Source organism: Chelon labrosus, assembly GCF_963514085.1.
Source record: "Chelon labrosus genome assembly, chromosome: 9".
Taxonomy (NCBI): Eukaryota; Metazoa; Chordata; class Actinopteri; order Mugiliformes; family Mugilidae; genus Chelon; species Chelon labrosus.
Genome location: NC_140359.1, coordinates 21,079,617 through 21,100,363, shown reverse-complemented (window position 1 = coordinate 21,100,363; position 20,747 = coordinate 21,079,617). Strand labels below are relative to the sequence as shown.

Genomic DNA, 20,747 nt, shown 5'->3' with positions numbered 1-20,747 from the left:
CTTTTAAATATTTGTTGTAAGGAAAACACAACGAAACATGATACGAATATGGTTTGGACTGTGGCTTTACTGCACTGTTTCCTTGTTTCCATTTCTTTTTTTATTCGGGAGAGTTTGTTTGGATCCCAATTAGCTAATGCCAGGTACTTACTCTAATAGCCCAGACCTCATGAGTCTCCTTCGCTCATTTCTTTCTTTTCCACTGGGAACAGTATCACTCTGTAGCTGTAGCAAAAGCAATAATAACACAAAGGGCAGCTTCTTTTTTACAATAAATGATTTTTATACTAGACTAAATGTTTGGATTCTTCTTACCTCAAATATGAACACATACTTGGTTAAGGGCTGCTTATTATTTGACATATTTGAAATATATTCCTCGGATTGTGAATGCTACACAGGACCGTTGTTTGTTGGCATGGATTTTCAGTTTTGGCCTTCAGGCATTTGAACGGTTTCCTTTAAAGAAGTTTTTGTCTCGAAATGGTGGGACTGATTATCCCCCGAGCTTGGATAGTGCTGTTCCAGCTGACTAGTCAAGTGTCTTTCTTGCACACTGCTTTGTATTCAGTCCCTAGAGAATGCCGGCTCAGCCTAAACGTGGAATTAGGCGTGACATATTCAAATTGCTGTCGTCTTAAATGTAGGCCTATAGGCGGTAAGCAAGAGAAAATATATGTTTTTCTTTATCTTTCTGACTGCGGCAGCAATGTGATTTTTTTTTTTCTTTTTTATGTTTTGGGCTATTTTCTGTGGTGTTTTCCCTCGGCTTGCAAAAGAGGCATTAATTTATTTAAATCCACTTACACAATTCCCCTTGTGGGAGGAGATAGCTGGGGGGCTAAAACACACTGGCTGGTTAAAAGTGTGGAGGGATCAACTTCACTGAACACTGCTGAGCTGCACATCCAACTGTGACCTGCAGGGGGCACTGTTGCCCCACAGGTTGGAGCTCATCCCTCAGGGGCAGTAAAGTATCTGAGATGGATAGCATTCCTTGTTTAACTTTGTATTAAAGCAGTTTGAATGTGCACAGTTTATTTTTTTTAATTTATTTTTTTCCATTGTGTTTCATGATTAGATTTTCCTGACAGTACGTTTGTTTTCTCGGGAACTCTCTGAGAATTGCTCATTTCGACCGGAAAACACAGCAGTGACTGAGAGGTAAATTAGTTGTGAATAGAAATGAAATTCGGTTGCAAGTGTCACGCTAATTACGGCGCAGATATGTAACACCCTTAGTGCTAACTGTGTAAAAAGAGAGGGGAACGTGCAGAAGTTGCAAACAGCAAAAATTAGAGCGTTAATAGGTGGCGGGCAAGGGGAGATATGGGGGTGAGAGAGCAAATAAAACACAATATGAAAAATAAAAAGAACATAGGGTGAACAATAATGAAGATGAAGGGGATAAAAACAAAAAATAAGATAAGGAGAGGAAGTCAAGGCTGGCTTTCTGTACATTATTGATTGCTTGGAACGAAGTGTAGAGTCAGAGACTGTCCCATCTGACCAGCCTCCTACTTCATTAGCACTCTCCCTGAGGAGGAGGAGGAAGAGGAGGAGAAGGAGGAGGAGGACTGCCAGGGTGCTTCACATCTCATTCCTCAAACCGTATGTGACATACAGTATATCTACAGTACAGCGTTAGTAGGTTGTAAGAAGACATACTTGCATTTTATATTCAGATTTTGTTTTTCAGTTGTCTTAGAGATATTTATTATCTTTCATAACCCCCTCTACTTCCAGGATGTGCAGACCAACAACATGTTACTGCATACTGAAATTATAGATTATTATTTCTGTTTCCATGCAACCGCTGTTGTAGCGCTCCACCCATGGGAGCTGCTATGATCCTAAAGTGAATTTGTATTGGGCTCAGTGGAACGTTTGTATTTCCTATATGAAAATTGAGCAAACATGTGCACACAGGTAGATATTCTCTCATTTCCCAACGTTTCAGGAGTGAGATCTTTATTTTATCCTCCAAAGTAACCGTGCTCTGTCTGTGTTGGTATGACATAAGACCTGTTGCATAGCTTGTCATCCCAGAGGAGACAGAAGAATGACTTGACTGATCTGCTGTCAAAGGAGGGGTAAAGTTAGCAAAACAACTTGACGTCAGCAGGGGATGTCAGGGGGAAGATCAGGATGCAGGGGAAGGTGAGAGGAAGGACACGAAAACAGACAGAGGAAAGATGGCAAAGAAAGAAAACTTGAGAATGACAGCAGAAAAGTGACACTGGGAGGTGTTGAAGATTAAGTAAGAACTTCTCCTGCAGTTCACCTTGATACGTGTGGAGTTGTAGCGGTAATAATAGCAGTGTTTGGTAATGATGATAGCTAGACTGCAGGTTACCAGATTCATTTATTTTATTTATTTTATTCAGCTGGGCAGACCTTGAGATAGAAAGCTACCTATTTTAACTCTGTTTTCTGTAGAGGCTGGGTCTTTGTGGGATGAAGCTGTGCTTGAAGAGAGACAACTAAAAACATTAGTGGCTCTCTGCCCACTACCTGGTGCGTGCACACTTTGCATGCAGACTGCAGAAGCCTGCACACATCTGCTTTTCACTCTTTAAGTTTCTCCTTCATGCTGCGTGTGCTCCCGTTAGAAATATCAATACGCAGAAGGATTATGAAAAGAAAGAATCTGATAAAAACAGAGACCAGATTATTGGTTTTATAAATGGATGTGTTTGCTTCTGCAGGAAAATCGCCCCAAAAAACAGTGGTGCAGAAATAAGTGTTGACAGTTTACATAAGTGGAAATTTCTAACTATGTATTTTCATAATTAGACCACGACTGGGATGCATAGCGTTTATTAAGATAACATTTTGGTATGAATGGGCAGTAATAATTGTAATATTTGTGAGTATTAATTATACAGCAAGGAGAACTAACAAGTAATAGCTAAAATAAGAAGTCAAGGACAATAACAAGGGCTATATAGATTATATTTATTGAGTATATGTTGGTGAGTGAACCATTTACAAGGCTAATAGTCATCCTCAAAATGTTTGACCACAGAACATTTTGACCGTTTGTCAGTGGCACCATTCATTTGTGCAGTAGACCACTTCCACTTCAGGTGTACGACAGACCGAAAAGACCAATTTTGGTGTCTTTTAATGAGTGGATATCTCACTTGGAGCGGCCAGCGCAATTAGTTTGAAATGTTTTGACAAATACAGTATGTAGGGAAAATCAAGATGTAGTTGTGGGCTACGGTCGACATTAAAAGACCTACTGTTTTCCAGCGATGTGGATCTTACGTAACCCGTATCATGTGGAGGACCAGAGGCTCTCGAGTGGGAAAAGGCTGCCACAAGACCTCTGGTTCATTAGTTCACAATCCCGTTGACCTGTAAATAAGATGTAAGCCTGTGTAGTTCTGCGTCTGAGTTTTGAGATTAGTTCATTTGAATAACCTTCATAGGCTTGAACAGGTGAATCTCTAAACTATTTTGCAAGAAAAACAAGTAAAGCTGCTCCTAAAAATGCAATTAGACATTCTGCTGTCGCTGTGTCTGAAAGTGAAACTCCCTCACCAGTCACTCTTTCTGTCTCTGCCTTGTGGCATCAGAACGAGCATCTCCTCAGCTGAACAAGGGTAGCGTGACATTTATAATACAGAACAACCACTTGCAAGGCAGCCACTGCCGATTTCAATATTTACTGCGGACGTGCCAGGCTGCAAAGGCACGGGGTGAGAGCTGCTGAGCTAATATCGCTTCAACATGCTGGCTCAGACTTCAAAGGCTATCTTTAGTTGATAGCTTCAGACAGACTTGATGAGAATTGATACGGCTAAGCTTTTCTCAGTTTCAAATCTCTGAAGGGAAAAATGTACTTAGTGCAGCTAAGAGATACATCTCTGTCTTCTCCCGGCAGACTTTTTTTTTTTTTACTGTTCCTTCTATGACCCAGTCAGTAAAAATTTGAGGAGCAAGGACAGTTTTCTCCCAGAGCTGGATTCCCCACTGGATACCACCAAAGTACTTGTTCCATTCATTTAATGATTTTTCACTTCCCTTTTGTACTGAAACCACTAGCTGATCAGTTGTCAAGTCCATTTTATTTATGTAGGCCAATATCAAAAGTCAAGAAAAGAATCAGGAAAATCTCTCCCTCAAAAAACCTTTAACCGGAAAAGAAGAACTTCAGGATTCATCTTCCAGGACAAAAACAGACATGCACAGATGTTACACAGTGCAGCAAAGCAACACAGATTTACGGTATAGAAGGCACGCTGATCAGCCACAACATTATGACTCCCTTGTGCCTCCAAAACAGTTGTGACTCATCAGAGAATGGACATGGACCTTCTCCTGGCAACATGATGTTGTTAGTGGGGGGCCTTTGGGTCCTATAGGTAGAGGGGAGGGGCTTCTGTGGATCATCCCCCCGATACTTCATCAGTTTGGGATCTAGTGAATTTAGGAGGCCAGGTCAACACCAACACGCCTGTGTCAGGCTGCATCCTCCTGTGGATGGCTGCTGAACATTGAACTGTCACAAGATGGTCAATGTTATTTACTTCTCCTGTCAGTGGTCATAATGTTGTGGCTGATAGGTGTGTATATGCAGATAGACTGTTACATGATCTGCAAGGACATCGAGAAACTTCCAGGTTTCACTAAACAAAAAGGCCATGATCCACGTGACACACGACAACCTACTCAAACAGACACACATAAGGAAGAGAGATAATAGGAGAAGCTGAATCCTGAAAATTTGTTCATCCGAAATCACAGAAAATCCCAAATTTATGTTAAATAGGCTTTAAAATTTGAAGATGTTACTTTGTGCATCAGAAAATCATAGCGATGGCAACATGTCACACTTTCTGACATTTTGCCATCTTATCGATTAGTCGATGGTCTGGAAAAACAAATGAAGCAAAATTGATTGATAATCAAAATAATTGTTGGTTGCAGCCTCATTCCCTCCCTTAACAAGGAGACCAAAGGTTAGAGGTCAGGGTCGGCACCTCTGAGCACCTCTAATTTCAGGTCACTAATGGATTTTGACTGAGAATCTTTAGCCCTCGTCCTCTGGTTTAATGTCTGATATCTGCAGAGTCTTTGCTCTCTGCAGAATCTTGACTTTTTCTTTCTTTTAAATGTCGCACAGTGCGACCAAATCGATATATTGAAACAGAACGCTGTGAGTGAAGTGAAACTGTCAACAGTCGACTTCTTGTGGCACCTGAAAAAGGAGCGGAAAGATAAGCGTTTATTCCCCTCGCTGTTCCTGATGCATATGATGCTGTAGTGCTTCGGTGAGCTCTCAGTAAAAATTGGACTTCAGGAATAGCTCCAGCTGCACTTGTTTCAAATTTCTCATACGCTGAGTGTCTGTAAGCAGCATCACAGAAGCCCTGCTGTTAATTGTGCCCATTCATACACAAGTGCTTCTGTCAGAGGGAGCACGTTTCCGTCAGATCAGACTGTAGCAGCTTCTTTGACTTCAAGGTTTGCATTATTCTACCTTAGTATTCCTTTCTATTTTTTTTATTTTTTAAATTAATCCCAAAATAAATAGCAGAATGCATTTCTTTCTTCACTTTCATTTGTTTGTGGCTTATTCATGAGCGAACCTTCTGTGCGTCGTTTCAAATGTTGGTGTCAAGTTGTCCCCAGCTAGCTCTGAATTATGAGCCAACTAATTCTAGTTTGTGGAAACCTGCTTGTTTTCGTTATCAAAGCATCAGACATGAAAGACCTTTCTTCTTGTGATTCTAATTTATTTCCTCTGTTCTGGCTTACCGCACCAGCGCCGCAGTCACGGAGGAGCCCGAGCTCTTTGTTAAGAACGCAACACACAAACACAGAAACTCTGCGCTCGTTTTAAGCCCTCCCAGTGACGGCTGTGACTTTATTTATTAACACCGTGTGATAAGGGATGCAGTGAAACATCCCATTTTGACTCCTGCGAGGAGGTGCTGTGATCAGAGCCTTCCTGAACATCCCTCCCCGCCTCACGTGTCGCCGTCAAACCGGGCGTCACGAGCAGCGGGCCAAACTTTGAACGCTGCTCAAAGCTCTCGGCGAGTTACGTAAAGCCGTGTTCTTGCCTCCCACACGCCGTCGTCATGTAGACCCGAGGAACAACACATCCAGCGCAGATCCAGCCTTTTCATTTATCCTTCGAGGGATTACATGCCCCAATCAATATATTGGAGAGCTCTGATGTAAATGGCACCGCATTCAAATCCTTCACGCCAAGCCACCCACCAGCCAGGAAGGACAAAAGCAGCTTTGTCTCAATCTCTACTTGCCCTGCTCTACATGTCCCAAGATGCTTTGTTGCTTTGTGTGCACATCTTTTTAAGGGTCCCCCTTTCTCTCTCCATCTCTCTGTCTCTTTCTCCGTCTCTCCCATCCACTTTCCCACTGGCGATTTGTTTTTCTCCTGTGGGATTTGGGATCCCATTCATTCAGAGTACATTGTTCAGCTCTTATCCATTCCAGTGGATGGGCCCCGAGAGGCAGAATGGGCGACTGTGGGTGCCCTCGTCTCTCCTCCCTCACTTCTCGCCACCCCACTCCTTGCTCCTTGCCATGCGATGATGTCATGGCTTTTATTTGCTCCAGGGGCACCCATTGATTCTCTCTCCCTATTACACACTCTCTATATCTCCCCCCGTTCACCCCGCTACCCCCTCAACCTCCACTCCTGTTTTCCTCTGCCTGTCCCTTTCCCCAAATTCTTTTGCCTCTCAAAAGGCGCCTGGGGGATTTGGAGATGTTTGGATGCTGTTTAGCACACCCACGGTACATGCTTGACGCCCAGATAGGGAAGCCATCAACCTTGCAAATCCATCTGAAACTCCCATTTAAATCTCGTTGATTTAACATCCCCCCCTTTTATTCTCACATCTCCCACTCCTGTGATCAGGTTTTATTTCTCTCTGGTTAATCACCCTGTTTTGTTTCACACCCAGTTTGTGAAGTAATCATTAATCCCCAGATAATGTGGTGCCATTTTGTCAAAGCCGGTAGCGATGTTAAATATATATATAAATATATATAAAATGAGGGTGCTTAAGAGTGATATACTCAGATGTGCATGTGTGTCTGTTTCCTTCATTTTATTTTAATTTATTTTCTGGTGTTTTATTCTAGAGAGGCTCCTCTGCCTCTTGGCTGAACTATGCTGGGGTGAGAAATCTATTTCAGTTTAAACAAGACGCACTGATTGCAGAAGCACGGAGCCAAATCACATCTATTCATTCCAGTGAAAGTTGTCTGATATGCACACACGGGCTGGAAAGGCTGTTTTCCTATTCAAACGCCAGATATTGGTAATAATGTCGAAATATGTATCGTCACATCACAAACAGGCTTTTGGTATTTATTGGCGTGGGTTTCGGATTGTTGTGTTTCCTTTTTTTTTTGGTTTTCTGAGTTATCTTTGTCTCCATGTGTGATGAGATATAATGGAACTGAAAAGGATATGAGCTACGGGACGCTTCCCTGCCTTGAAATAATGATTATAATGAGTGGGTTGGAGCTTGGCACTCTTGTCATCCGTCAAGCGATGATAGGGCGCAGAGTGCTTCCTCCGCCTGTATCAACAAATTGTCACCCGTGTCTCGCTGAACGCCCAGCCTCTTTGATGTTACACTGGTATTTGACTGTTACGGTGAAAGGTAACGCACAGCTGGAGAGGACTGTTTCAAGAGCAGCGTGTGTTTAGTTCACCTTCAGCACAATTGTAGTAGTCTGTAGAATACACTGTATATAGAGCATATACATCGATCAGGCATAACATTATGACCACCCTACTAATATTGTGTAGGTCTCCCTTGTGCCTCCAAAACAGTTGTGACTCATCAGAGAATGGACATGGGCCTTCTGAGGGTGTCCTGTGGTGTCTGGTAACAGAATGTTGTTAGTGGGGGACGTGTGGGTCCTATGGGTTGAGGGGATCATCCCACAGATACTTGATCAGTTTGGGATCTAGTGAATTTGGAGGCCAGGTCAACACCTTGTGCTGTTTTTCATGTTTTTTTGTTTTTAGTTGTTCCTGAACTGTTTTTGTGTGTGTACCTGTGTCAGGCTGCATCCTGCTGGGGATGGCAGCTGCCATCAAGGAGTGTCACTGCTATGGGGTGGGGGTGCCTGATCTGGTCCAGGTGGGTGCTGCATGTCTAAGTAACATCCACATGAATGCCAGGTTCAAAAGTTTCCCAGCAGAACATTGAATTGTCACAAGATGATTAGTGTTATTCACTTCTCCTGTGAGTGGTTTTAATGTTGTGGCTGATATGATATATGAGTGTGTGTGTGTGTGTGTATATATATATCTGTTTCACTTGTGCATAGACAGCTCTATTGATTAAACGGAAGCATATATTAAATGTCTTATGCAAAATTCAAAAATATAATTAAAGCCTCTTATGTAGATAAGACATGAGGAACATGAACATTATCTACAAAGCCTGTTGACTAATTTAACAAAGTGAATAAAACTTTTCAGATGTGGTCTGAACTGTAATTATCTGAATAAAGAATTAATGAAACTACAAATCCGAACAGACATTTAATGCGCGCTTTTTTTTTTTTCCTTTACTTTTTTCACTTACGTCTGAGTTATCCACCCACTTGCTCCCTAAACTGACATTTTATCTTGGCATGAACTGGAAAAAGCGCGAGAAATAATTGACTTTTTGAAGATGGCATCTTTTTTATGTCTGACTTTGTGCCGCTGGTGAGTGATGAAATGTGTTTTGCTTTATTGTTTAGCTGCTATTGTCCCCTGCAAGCTGTACTATCCCTTTTTTTTCGCTTTCTCTCTCTCTCTTTCTCTCTCTCGCACTCACACATTTCAATCCTCCCACTTTTCTTTCCTTGTGCATGAGAGCGACAGTGTCTACATACCATGGGGGCACAGGGTGGCTGCCTTGGCAATCGTCTAGCTGTGCCACTTCGTAGCAGAAAAAAACGGGCCATACAGTTGTGAATAGCAGCCGTTACTCGTCTTGTGCAGGCAGTTTCTGTCTCTCTCTCTCTTTAACACACAAACACACAAATACACACCTCAGTCGCCCATGACCCCCACTTTGACCTTGTGCCAATCTAATACATTAAAATGCCTACTGTTTCAAAATGGAGGCCTCGGCCAAAGGGGTTGAGTGCCTCTTATCCTAAAACCTGGCTCGCCGATGGTTAGTTAGGGCTCACTCTATAAGATGTTGGCCAGCAACACGTCCTACTTAAGCCAGCCCACACGCATTAGAAGATTAAACTTTGACACAGCTTTTTTTCTGATGCTGTCTCAGTGTCACGTAAGCAGATCCAGGGGTGAACATCAAAGTTATAAGAAGAGACTTTTACTTTGACTTGCTAAACTTTGTGGGTGCCATATGCAAAATAGAGCCAGGAACCCAAATGGAAATTTCTAAAATTGCCTCACATCATGCATTCAATATCCAGACCGCACAGCTTTCCCATGGTGACTGCTCTTCAACGGGAACATCATTTCCCAGCTCTATTGGAAGGGAGATAGAGTGCATGGGCTTGGCAGCAGAGGCTGGTACATGACATGGCATCTTCCCTCCTTCTCCATATCAGACAACGGTAACTAGCTGCCACCGCCGTAATCACCTTGTTACGGCTCATGCTCGGCTCGCGTTCCTTGGCTTGTTTATCTTGGCGCTTGAGCTGGTGGTGTCTCCATTTTTTTCCTGGCTTGCAGCGTCATGCTTCCTGATTTAGACGGTCTCAAAACACAAATCTGTTGGTGTTTTTTTAAAAAAAAAAAAAGGCCGAGGCGAGGAATTTAAGAATATGTCTGACAGTGTTAGGTGAAAATATATGTTGTTTCTTAACTCTGCTAATATGAAAAATACACCTGCAACTTAGAAACATGAATATAAATATTGTTGAATTTTACTTTCTTCCGAGTGGATGATTAAAAAGGCTGGTTACCTGTTGTAATATAGATGTTAAATGTCGCTTCTGTTGAGTGATAGGATTAGGTCTTTCTACATAGCAGCAATGTTAAGAAGCTAACTCCTCTGCCTCTTTCTGTCTGCGTCTTTTTCATAAGATAATAACAGAGCGACAGAGCGTATGATGTGTTTACGGTGCATCCAGACAAACTCACATAGATTCGGACATTTGTGTGCTCTTGTAATCTGGTTTCCTGCTGATTTCATCTTGATTGGCTAGACTCCGTACGAGACGGTGTCAGCGGTTGGCATCCTCCCTGAGAAGTTGGAGATGTGGAGCCTCGTCTGTGCAGCTGCCTCCTGTGGCTGCGCCTTCTTGTTCGCAATGCCCCTCGCTATATTTAAAATGGATGCACCGCCGAAGATAATACAAAAAATAACCAGAAGAATTTCTGTGCTAGATAAACTGCCTTTTCCTTTGACTGTTTTACGATAAAATTCCCTCCTTGTTTTAGCATATTAGCACGTTGTCAAGTGGTTGACAATGGAAGAGTGTTTTTCTTTTGCAGAGAAAGAGAAGTTTCTCTGAACTCGCATGAAATGAGGGGGCGTTCTTCATGACTTGTGCCTTCACAACTCCAAAGCTGATCCAGTAGGCAGCTCATGCAAATGTGATGTGAAGACTTGCACATACATTGAGAATGATCTGTCAGTGATGCAGAAGACATCTTGAATCCCATAAGCAAACCTCTTAAATAAAAGATGCTGTTTTGCAGTCAGACACGAAGCGTAGATATCCTTTTAAGATATTTAAACCAAGCAATTAAAGTTCTTATTGAAGTCAGAGCATTTTATATATGTTCATATGTGTCTGGAGGTGGTTCATTAAGGAACACTGTTACTTTCTGATGCTTCAGTGTGAGCAGAACGCTTTTACAAATATAACTAGCATCTGTTAGCCACCATGACAAAAATCTTCTTCTATGTTCAAGGCAGTTTCAGCTGTATCCCCCCCGGTGTGGGCATAGCCTAAATTCAAGAGTTGAAAGGCTCGAGGGTTGAGCTGAAAGTCTTGTAAGAACTAAGCGCCGGATAAATAGTCCGCAGAGGCAGCATTGCCTCTGCCCACGGATAAACTGCCAGCTCCAGTCATTCCGATGCAGGGTTCGACCCTTTTTTAGGTGCCTAATGTGATTTGTCTCCTTTCAATGTTTGCACCCTCCATCCAGGCAGCGTGGGAGGTGTGAACAAACAATGTGAAAGCACCGGGCTATTTCCAGATATTTGAGTTTTTTTCTTAGTCAGGTGCCATTTAAAGAGATTATACTGTACACATTGCATTTAAACCTCAAATCCATTCTTTGGTTTAGTTGGTTCATCTCCACGTCTTGACTAATATCTATTTTAGGTCTATGCTAATGCTTTTGATTGTTGTTAAACATTAGGATATTAATGTAGAGTGGGATCCTGATGGCCTAGTGGTTTGAAAATAATTACTGTAAAACCTCAAGAGCCCTAGTTTGGGACATTGGGCCAAGTGTTGATCTGGAATCTGGAAATAGATACTGGTTCTGAATTGGAAAGACCATATTGTTGGAAGAGCCATCCGTAGTCAATACAATTACAGTTTTAAAGTCTAACATGATTATGTCGTAACAATTTTTGGATGCAAACTGCATTAATTCTCATTGTATTCTGCACATGGTGCATTCTAACATTCCCAACTCTGTCTCTCTCTTACCTTCTGTTGCACATCCTCTTATTGTTAGTTGAACAGAATGAATGAGATGAGGGATGTACTGTGTGCCATTGATGCTAAAGCTATTTTAGGCAGCTCTGAAGGATGACTCACAGTTACATATGAATAGACGAGGAACGATCCTTCCATAAGTTGTGAAGAAGACACTTTTCCCACTCCGTCGTTGCCGTTTTCACATCTACACCGCCTTTTGATGTTGATACCTTGCCATCTCTGCGATCAATCATCTTTCCTTTTCCAGGGTTTGACACACCTCTGTTTGCTCTCTCTCTCCCTCACACTCGATTTTTTCATTCTTTACATCTTAATGAACATGCCCCCATCTGCCTGGCTCATTCATCTATGTGATAACTGCAGCAGGCATCGCGCTGATAGCCAAAGCCCATGACAAGTAGTGCCTTTGGAGCACCTTATTTGTCACATGCTATTAACAATTTGAAGCATTTTTAATTACGGCACATGCATGCGCCACCAGTGATGGGGCTGCTGAGACGGAGACTCACAGGAGCAGATGCAAGGTCGGCCTTATGGAACCATCATTACATCTCAGGGCACAGAATAAATAGAAGCAGCAGCCGCAGCAGCATGTTCCAGCAGTGTATGAAATATGATAGCCTGTCAAATGCTGCCGACACCGACACGTGTTGTCAGCGTTTAACGGCAGCAGCTGCATTCTTGGGAAAGGGATTTTTTTCTGGGAGAGACAACTGTAAAAGTTATCAATTCAATTCAAATCAATTCAAATTGTTGCAAGACGCTTTGCAAAATCCTGTCTGAAACGCTGCCCAGAGCAAGCATGAAGGCGATAGTGGCAAAGAAAAACTCCCTTTTAACAGGAAGAATCATGAACTTAAGGAAAGGTTATGTATTCAAATACATTCATTAATTAATCTGTTAAATATGAACACTCGTCAGTTCATTAGGCACACCTGTGGAAAATGCAGTCCTGCATTCAGTCCTCCTTTATGACTGATCTAATGTTCACGTCATGTTGGAACAATGTCAGTAAGATGACAATTCAACAGTATGATCATTTTGGAGGAGGGCGGCACAGTCGCATGCTGGTTAGCACTGATGCCTCACAGCAAGAAGGTCCCGGGTTCAAATCCAGGCCAACTGGGGGGGAAAGTGCAGTCCTGCACTAAATCCTCCTTCGTGACTGATCTAGTGTTTACTTCCTGTTGAAACAATGTCAGAAAGATGACAATTCAATGTGTGATTATTTTGGAGGACGTAGTTCGTGATGTTGTTAACTGGACCAAAATAAACTCTTAAGTGTTTCTGTTGTTAAGCCTAGCCCGATGACTAAAACGAGGCTGTCATAAAAATAGAAACGTGTGTCTGGACATCACAATACAGTTCAATAGTGCTGCAAACCACAGCCTCAGAAATGAAAACACAGTTGGATCAACAGCTGTCTAGTTTATTTATAAAAGGTGCTGAATATAATAACCTCAATGATGCTAAGATTTAGTGCAGGACTGTGCGTCATTGTCCAAACATTCCCAGACCAGCATTTTACACAGAAGTTGTGTTTGAGAAGAGAAACACGCGCTAATATATTTATTTATATACTCACCACTGTCTGGTCGGCAAGATGAGATAAATATATCTGTAACTTTGAGAGAGAGAAAGTTGGAATTCGTCAATTAGCCGATAGCAGCAGAATAGTTAGTGAATGTTCAGATAATAAACAGCAGGAAAATATGAAAACAACTCACCAATGTCACTGAATCACTGGGATTGTTGCCTGGGCTTACAACACGACTGTCAAATCGATGGACATCGTGCTACGTGAAGCTTCTTCTTACAGTCTATGTCCTCAGCAGCAGGCTGAATCAGTTCTCCACTGATAATGAAGGGCTTCCTTAGCAATACAACTCTTGGTTTATCTTTGAGTGCAAAATGTTTGGGTTCAAGATGCCGACGCAGTTCGCAGAGGGCTTCATTACCTCATTAAACAGCTTGTCGCCACATATCACACACACACAAAGCTTGGAGGATGTGAAAAACGCCACATTTTAGGTACAGCTTTTAAGGGAAGCTTTCTTTCTCCGTTTCCATCTCTGAGATTTTTGCCAAGTTCAGTGTAAATACCGATAGATATCCGATAATGTAAGGGTTTTTTTTTGTTAATATATTTTTGCAGAATCGTATTGTTTCCTTGCGGCTCTTCAGCAAGAGCTTTGCAGCCCAGGGATTGTTGAGTTGATGCATTTCATCAATCCTGTATACACTCCATCATCGTTGTGTTATATTCAGTGTTCGAGTAGACTGGCTGCTCTGTTGTTTATATAAAAATATCTTTCATCACCCCCGACTTATATTTGAAAAGAAACAAACCTCAGCCCCCAACAGGTACGTACGCTTCATCTTCTGCCTTTGAGTGATTGGAGCTGGAGTTTCTAAATATTGCATGATTGTCCTCCTTGTGAGCCAGGGGTGATTACAGGTGTCTATCGCAACAAAGGAAATATGGGATGGGTGTTGAAAGAGCCTTTGTTTCAGCGTAGACGGGGCACTGAGTCATATTCCAGCCTGTTTACATGTCTGTCTGTCTGTTTCCTGATAATGTGGGTCAAAGAAAATCTATCAAGGCAGTTTGGAAAAAAACAGACAGAAAGAAAATAGTATCCCTTATTCCACATGTGGCTGTCAGCTTCCTGTCAGTCTGCGTGCTCTTTTCTGCTATCACCGTCTGTAATACCTCTTATTAGCTCCAGGTCCTAGCTATCCTGTTATATTTTGTTTGCAGCTTTAGCAACTGTGTCAGTTCCCATGTATCATGCCTGTTGGGAGCCAAACACTCTTTGTTTAGAGCCTGTGCTATGAATTATAGATACAGGAAGCTGCTCCAATATGTCACCTTCTTAGGCTCGGCAGAACACACACACACACACAAACACTCTTACATACAAGCAAGCCTACATCCTAATGTTAATCAATAGAAAGTGATCCAAAATTGTGTGCATTTGGTAGACAAACAAACACATTAGGTAACATCCAGGGGAAAGTAACCTTTTTAATTCTGAAGGCTTTTCAGAGTCGCCCACAGAGCTCCAAATACATGCACCCTGGAAAATCTACTCTAGGCTTTGGTTTCCTTTTCTGCTGTTGTCGAATCCAAACTCCCTGAAAACACAGACACGCACACACTCTGAACACCTAACACATGTGTTCTTGACACTCATCTCAGAACAAGCACAGACTATACCTGCAGCATAATGATCACCTTGTCACATCAGCCTATAGGGAAGAGCATGTGCCATCTTGTTTCCTGCCATTTCTTCTGCGCCTTTTCTAATCTTAACAGCAGAGAAACCTCACACACATTCTCAACATGAGGCTTTCACACATATTTCCACAAAACTGGGACATGGTCCATGGTATCTGCTGAGACGTTAATTTGTTACTGTTCATTCTGTTTCTTCTCTGCTGTACTACGCTATTGTGCTGTCTTGTGCTGCTGCTGGATGACACAGTTGAAATTCCAATTTACTAGAAATCGCATCTTGTTTTTGTATTATTTTTTATTTTTTTTTGGCCATCCTCCCTGTTGGTAGTAATAACATTTTTATTCGCCAAGATGTGGGGAAGAGGCATGAGCAGTCACACTAGACTGCTTTTAATCAAACCCGTAGGTAAGCTGAGAATATTTGAAAAAGAGTGAAGAAAGGTGAATAGTGGCAACTTGTCTGCTTAAAACCATTCATGAACAGTTTTCCTGTATAATAAGAGGCTACTATGGGCATTTCCTGTGTGCTTACATTAGACTTTACCTCTAAATAAAGCTAAACCATTTTTTTTTTCAACATATCCAAAAATGTTAAAGAAATTCAACTAGACTTGTAGTGTTTCCTGAAGCACAAACAAACAGAGGAGCACTCTCCCTCAAAGCCTGTTCGCACTGAACCGAAACTCAACTATTCAACTCCATGACGTCAGCAGGTGTAAAATCTGGAGATACTCCAAACACAATAATTTGGGTAAGAAGATCAGTATGTCTGGAAATACACCCGAGGGGTTTTTCTTTGAGAACAGATACATATTTTGGTTAAGCGCTGCCAAAACCATGAAGTAGGAAAATTCGAACAAAGCAGTTACAGTAGTAAGTCTGACTCCTTCTTAATTAAACATTTCAGTCTGCCTCCTGTGCATCATCACAGCCATGTCCTGGAATATGGTCAAGCACTAGAATAACAGATAAAATCTTAAACTTAATGATGTTCTTTTTAATGTCAGTACAAATTGAGTAATGGTAAGTGTTGCCTACCGTGGCAGCAGTTATATTCTAAGGCCATTAGCCGGCCATGATCTGCTGCTGCACCGCAACTGTTTTCTAAATGATGTAGGAGGGGAGCGGGGAGAACGGAGGAGTAAGCACTTTTGTTATCATCTGCTTGTCAGATCCTCACAGCCACAGCCCTCTATTACACTGCTAATAATAGAGGCAAGCTTTATCGCTTGGATCGCTTTCACAGTAGGAAGGAGAGGGGGAATGAAAGAGAGGCTGCTGTGCAATATTGACAAAACTCATATTGTGATTTATTATTATTTTTTATTTTTTTCCTAGAATATTCTTACGGAGAAAGGGAAACAGACGATGTTATGAATGTTTGATCGGCATCCTTGAGAGAAAGCACAGCGTGGGACAAAAAGTGGTGTGTGCGCGCAGTCTTTGTAGTTTGTAGTTGAACATGTGTGGGTGGAAATAGGTGGAGCCCGGCTCCCCTGGTTTGAGTTGTGTTTGGCAGTGTCACTCTGCCGACTGGAGTCCCATCAAACAAGAAAAAACTAGTTTAGATTGGTGCAGATAGCTGTGAGGTGTCAAGGCCCCCCCATATAAAAAGCCAGACTCAATCCCCTGTGTTATCTGGTGTTGGCCTTGATGGCAAGACAGGGCAGATAGGTGCAGATTAGCTAAGTGGCGATGCAGAGATGCGTTTGGTCAAAACAAAGCTCTGGGGGATGAGAGATGGCTGCAGATGCATGCATGCATGGAAGGAAGGAAAAGCTTGTAGTGTGTTGTGGTTTCATTTGTTTCTTCTGGCGTTGGCTGACATGTTGATGGGAAAGAGACGGAGGGAGATGCTGTTTGTTTATCTGTGTGAAGGGTTCTTGAAGTTTGTGGAGCTGGAAAGGCCATTTTGAGGCAACCGTTTTAGCCTTTGTGTCAAATGCTTGCATGATTTAAATGCAACATCCAATTATGTGTTTGACATTTATTTTCGTGCCCAACAACGCTAAACAAGGATTTATGAACCTATTTTTTAATGGCTGGGATTATATAGTGATGCCTCTTTTGGATTCTTCCACCACTTTGATCACGAGTACGAGCCTTTTCTGTATTGTTTGGAGCAAAAACTCCCACAGAACTTGTGTCAGTGGTTGCACTTTTGCGCTGTCAGAACAGTTCGGCAAAGTCTGCATAGAAGCAAGATGTGGAAGCTTTGAACAGGCATAGACACTCTCTCTCTGAAATACATACATATGCAAACACACACTGTCCATCTCTATTTTCCTTTCTCAAACACACACACTCGTGCAAAAACACGCTCAGACACACTGAACCAGTCCCCTTTGGTCATATATTCTCTTTGCTGTGTCATGGTGTGCTGGTAGGCTTTGAATGCACTTGCACTGCGCATGTGTGTGTATTCCTATATCGGTGTGTTTGCAAAGGAAGCATAAGGGTGCATACATGATCACCTGATAGTAGTCTTCTGCAGAATATGTCTTCATGTAGACATGTCTAGATTCTTGTCTGTACATTTAAACAAGGATTTCAAAAAGTTTCTTGTCAGTTATGAATAATAGAGAGAACTGAATCAGAAAGTGGAAGCAGTCAAACTGACAGTCGTTTCTTTGATGGTTTGCTTCTTTTAAACACTGAAAACCAATTAGCTGGGTCAGGGACCTGGGGAGCATGACAGAAAAGAATCCCCTGCCACCGTCCTGTCATCAGCCGCTTCAATTAACACTCGGGAGCGGCTAAAACGCTCTTTATGTCTCTCGCACATGAAAGAGGTTGTGTGAGCACGTTCGAGAACTACGGCAGCACTGACGAGTTTAGTTATCTGGGTGGCTCTGTGACTGTGTTTCCATTCAGCTGTCAAATGAATTGTTTAAAAAAAAAAAGCTTTTTGAATATAACAAAATGTAAAATGCTAATTAGATTTGAATCAGCAGGGTTTAGTCAGTTAACTAAATGCTCCCAATGGCACTTGATATGACCCCATGAAGAAAAACCCAGAAACACAGTGGTGAAAAGATCGATATCGAGCCGTTTGGTTTTTTCGTGTCTGTCACTGAAAACAAAGAAATGCATTCAGCATGTCAAATTGATTGCGCTTTCATGACTGGCACCTAACGCGACAGTCCAGCTGACATTTCTTTGAGGCTGCCTGACACTTTTTCATCTGGGCCTCTCTGTGCTGCAATATTTGAGAATATTTAAATCCATTTCAGCCTCTGTGGGGGACACTGGAATATTCACAAGGCGCATCGTTTAATTCAGCCACTTCAGTTCTCTGTTTTTACCTAATTCCAGTGTCTTTGCACAAAAATCTTTTGATTCATTGTGCATCTGAACACAAAAAGAAACAAAAGACACCTGTACGAATTCATTGCCGAGTTCATTGTTGCATTGGGCTCCTGTTTGTCGCTCAAAATGATTCATATTATGAACACTGTAAGACACACACACAGTGATGTTACAATGAATTGTTGTTGCATCAGTTTGAGAGAAGGAGTCTTGCGTTTCTACAACAGACCATATTCACACGGTGGCTATTTTCCTGTCACCGCTTAAAATGGGAAACTCAAGTGCTGTTATCAAAAGGGTAATATTGTTCAGCTGTGTTTCTGGATGAAACAAGTTGGACAATGGTAGATGTAAAAAAATTGTTTAAAAACATTTGATCACCCATTAGAGAGTGCTTTAACAAATGCATGTCAATGAAAAGGGGTAAATTGCTTCTGAAATCTAAACACACATCTTTGATACATGCATTTAAGCCTAGAACGCAATAGATGCAATCAATCTTGCATTATGTTGTTTGTTGTCTTACTGTCTTTTCACCCGACCTCAGAAATGTTTGGCTAAGTCGGTTTTGTGACATTATGCCTGACATAGTTCTGTGTAGTGTTCATGCAGAATGTGTCCAAAACACATGTGCCATCCAAGCACTTCAGCGGTGAGTATCTTGTGTGGCATGAAGATGCTGATAAGACGTCCCTGCTTGTGTATATGCTGCTCATTAAATGGTAAAACTTGTTAAAGTATGCACAATGGTTAGACGTGTCATTTGACATCTTTAGTAGTGCAAACATTTATGTTAGTTGCAAATTTCATCTTTGCTAGCTGTTAAGTTTTGTAAGCAATGAATTGCTTGCAAGTTATTCGCCGCAGTGATCATTATTATGCTTATGGGACTCGTGTCTTGCAAATACAAATTGACAAAAAAGAGTTGTTTTCCCTGCAGAGAAGAACGGGTAGCTTAGGAATTGTGTTCATTGTCCACTGAAGCTAATGTTTCTTTTTCGTGGTTGCATTTGTGCCCGTATCCCTGAATGTTTTGCCTCTGCGCAACAAATCCAAACTGACCTGCAAAATTGCTCTGCTGTGAGCAGAAGAGAAACGGATCACTCTGCAAAATAACATATAAAGCATTAGGAATAAAACCTTGAGTATGATGTGGAAACAACGTAGGCAGTAGATATAAAAATGTCTTTCCAGTCTGAGCAGGCGCCGGTTCTTACCTTCAAAACCAAGGTTCTAAGCTTCAGTGCAGTTGCTGTTGCTATTGGTAATCCTTGAGATCCTGGCTAATTCATCTGCTCATTTATTAGTTGGGACAAAAACCAAAGTAAAGGTAAACAAGTTGAATATTTTCACCATCTTGCTATTAGCGCACAGGCTTTGTTTGACAGTTTTCAAGGCTTCCTATCCTGATTATGTTAGAGGTAAATGGCTTGTACTAACTACAAGTTGATGGGCATTCAGGTTAACATAATACAGATTCTTCTTTTATTCTGCCGAGCAGTTCACATATGTTCACATCTTCTTGAGCTGTTACAATTCAGTAATACTTTTGATTGTTTATTTAATCTGATAAATAAATGGAATCTCAACGTTAAATTGATTTATGGCAATGTCCGTCATGTACACCGTTCCTAGATGTGAATGCCCAGTATGCTGTGGATAAGATCCAGCTTCCAGACAAAGCCATCATACCAGCTGCACTCTGAGCTGCAGAGATAGCGGTGGCCTTTTTTCGTCGAGCTGTGTCAGTGTGACCATTCAGCCGGCCGAATGTGCCAACCTCATCAAGGTGCTTGGCTTTGCCCTTTTCAATTATTCATCCCCAAATTTGCAGGGAGGAGTCGACTTTAGTCCAACAGTTGCCCATACAGGAGGAAGGGGGGGGTGCTCCTCCTAATTGGAGTGACATGCAGTCCCTATTGGTCATCGTTAAATGTCATTAGAGTGGCGGCCAAAATACCATGCGCTGTTTAAGGCTAAGTCACAGCCGCTAGATTGGAAGTGGCAGTGTAAACTGTGGCTGACCTGACATGGATGAATAAGACTACAAGTGCAACACTCGCACACTCTAACTGCCAGGCGCACTTTATAAACATGAGCCCTTCACTCGTGCTCATTCATTCAAATACAGAATGAGCCCGTGAGCGTGCATCCCTTTAAATGTTTTCTCTCTTTCTTCTTTTCTCAACCTTTTCTGTATTCAGACGCACATACAAAACAGCACAAATTCTAATGAACCAAGACGTTTTGAGCCCTGCACTGCATCCGCTATCCCCAGCTCTAACTAATAAAGCAACCCTTTAATAGCCACTGTTATTCTCCTGGAGCTAATTAGAGATTGTACAAGCACATAGACACAGATGCGCATATTGCACACAAGTACATACATGAAACCTGCACCAATAGTGCAGTGGAGAGGTGCTGCATAATTACAAAGTCTAATTCCTGTACTGTTTTACATTATTTATGAAGTCGTGTTTCTGGTGTCACACTGACCTTCCTCTAATGATGGTGCACACCAGCACGCACACACACATACACACAC

General features: G+C 41.9%; 1 protein-coding gene across 1 annotated transcript in view; it reads left to right on the top strand.

Moving 5' to 3' along the window:
• commd10 (COMM domain containing 10) overlaps positions 1–20,747 on the top strand; it is a 57,503-nt gene that overhangs the window by 7,596 nt on the left and 29,160 nt on the right. The window lies entirely within an intron of this gene.